This window comes from Belonocnema kinseyi, chromosome 10, assembly GCF_010883055.1.
Source record: "Belonocnema kinseyi isolate 2016_QV_RU_SX_M_011 chromosome 10, B_treatae_v1, whole genome shotgun sequence".
NCBI classification, from domain to species: Eukaryota; Metazoa; Arthropoda; class Insecta; order Hymenoptera; family Cynipidae; genus Belonocnema; species Belonocnema kinseyi.
Genome location: NC_046666.1, coordinates 79,531,037 through 79,533,874, shown reverse-complemented (window position 1 = coordinate 79,533,874; position 2,838 = coordinate 79,531,037).

The following is a 2,838-nucleotide window of genomic DNA, read 5'->3' as shown; positions in this document are numbered from 1 at the left end:
CGCGTCTTGAAATGGATGAATATTGTATACCCTTTTCTTCTTCTTTGAATGTAGCTAAGATTAAGTTTTAATAGATATATCATAATCTGAATTGTGGAAACATGTACAAAGTTCCCTCTACGTGAGCAGAATTTTAATTAATGAGTTCTACTGATAATTAACCACAATAATTACATAGAACGTGACGATCTAACAACCAGTAAAAGCTAAAAAATAATCAGTGTATCTGCAAGAAAAAGCCTACTGATTCTCTATTGAATATTACTGGTTGTTATATAGGTAAACACGTTCTATCTAGCTAGAAATTGCAATTACAGGTAGAATATTTTACTATATTAAATAGCTTATATTGCCTCTTGTTAGCAGCATCGATATACGTTCAAGTGATAAGGTATATGTGGTCACATTTACCACTTAACATAGTATACTCTTCTTCTAAATCGAATCTTCAGAGACATAATGAAAATTACAAAGTGTCCTTTCAGAGTTCAAATCATTCATGAACAAATGACACACTTTTCTCTGTTTTTGAATGAAAATGTACCATTCTCTTTTTTGCGCAGACCACCACCGGGTAAATGCACGGCGCAATCGGTAATGGATGGAATTCATCACCTAAAAAATATTCATTTTTGATATTTCTGTGACAGTCGTCACATTACTCTATATTTCCACTTACCAAGAAAGGGGTTTCATAAGAAAATAATGCAATTTTGGATGGCACAACTTATTCACAGATCGCGTACACTTGAGAGTTTATTGGAACAAGACGTTTTTGGGTTCTATAATTGTTTTAGTTGACTTGTAAGGATATGAGGTAAATGCGAGAGCTTTTATTGTGTCGGCGGGATGGCATGGGTGCGTATTCAGAAGTCGTTCCCGAGTTCACCACCCTCTGTTACAAATGCATTTAAAAATTATTTTACAGATCGCAACTCGTGTAACAGTACATATAGTGGTTAAGAAAATTGACTTGGGTTCTTCCCTAACTACTGAAAGTATAAAACCAGAAATTTACCATCGAAAGAAATATTAATTTAGAATGATCCATTTCCGATTTAACGTAATCAAGTTAATATGCAGAATTCCTTAAAATAAAACCAAGAATCTAACTACCATGTTTGGAAAAACGCCATGAAATGTTCCTATTGCATTCTGGAAAAAAAATTCTAGAAAAGAAAAAAATTGTTTTTGTGAACAAAAATGAAAATGAGGAACGAAAAATGAGAAGCAAACCAACCAAATTCTCTTTCTTCTCTTTTTTATTATTTTCGTTTTTTGTTTTTGTTTTTATTATTATAAAACCACTATAAAAAAAACTTTTGTAAAAAATTATCACTAACGTTTCAGCACTCATACAGAACTAAATATAAAATTGAAACAATATGAAAAATTTTTATTAAAAAAGACTTGTTTTAATTAAATGATAATCAATTTATTTTAAGAAAATTACAAACGAATCAAACATTTTGGCAAAAGATTTAAAATAGGAATTTGCAGCATAATTTATTTTTAATATAATTAATAAATTATATTTTTTAATCGTTAAAAAAAAGATATTATATAGTTCAAATCAAAATGCAAAAGTCTGAAATGGCGCTAATTAAATAGGAACTATGATGGAAGAAGTTTTGAAGTTTATCAGTCATTTGAAGTTCACGAAATCCCATATAGCTCATTAAATTTTACGAAACTCCATGAACTATTGCACTCTTATTTAAATTCTAAAGACAAAGTTCCGTATACGAAAAAAATTTCTAGTTCAAACAGAATACTGTTTGAACTAGAAATAAGAAAAATAAAATATATTTGAATAAAATAATAATTGAAAAACAGCAAAATTTGAAATAAATTCAAGGATTGAAATATCTTTCAGTTAGCTATGCGACATCCTGATTTTTAGATGAAATATAACAATTTTTAAAATCTATCAACTACATTTATTTTAATTTCATTTACGCTCTTTTTTAATTGTAAGATAAAGTATTAAATTAATTATAAATTTCGAACCTCTTTCAAAATTGCATTCAATTCAGAGTTCCAACATTTTTAATTCGGTTATATAATACCTTTCTTGAAGCTATTTATTTAACTAATTCATCAATAACATTTCCCACAATTAATTTTGCTGCAAATCTCTGTTTTAAGCATTTAACCAATAACATTGGTTCGTTTATCACGATATTTGTAGCTCGATCAAAGATAAATATCGCTGATTTAGTTCAAAGCTTTTCCGCAACGGTTTTGCTTTATCCTATTAAAAATGTTAGTTAAATATTGAAACTTCTATTTTTGGCCAAGTATATTTTAAATTATACGAAACTCATTTTTTTTAAATAAGGCATTAAAAGACAGTCAGGCAGATAGATATTCGTAAGAAAATTACTACGTTCTAGAAACGTCTGTCGAGTACATGAAAGTGGAAATAAAGAGAGTTCATTATTTTAGCATAATGTCAAGTTTGCCTTTTCTTTTGCAGTGCAAATTATTCGTTAAAGTAGTTTAGTAGTATAAATTTTTACGTTATATTCGGCAACTATTACAGTGGGATTTGAGGTAGAAATTGGTTTCGCTTTATTTTTGCGTTTCATTTTGAAAACTGCAAACTTTATTGTTGAGGCCATTGGAAAAAACATTGGACATGTTTTGAGCTTTTTTAATTCTCAAATTTCTGAGTTGAACATGTGGAAAATTAGCACTGTTAGTAATTCCGGAAAGCTTTTCATTATTCTCGTAAACATGATACGAGGGTAGTTCAATAAGTCCTTAGAATGACCAACAGATGGCGCGCGAATCGCTCCAAATCATCTGTTTTCAGTCAGCACCACTCCCGACTAG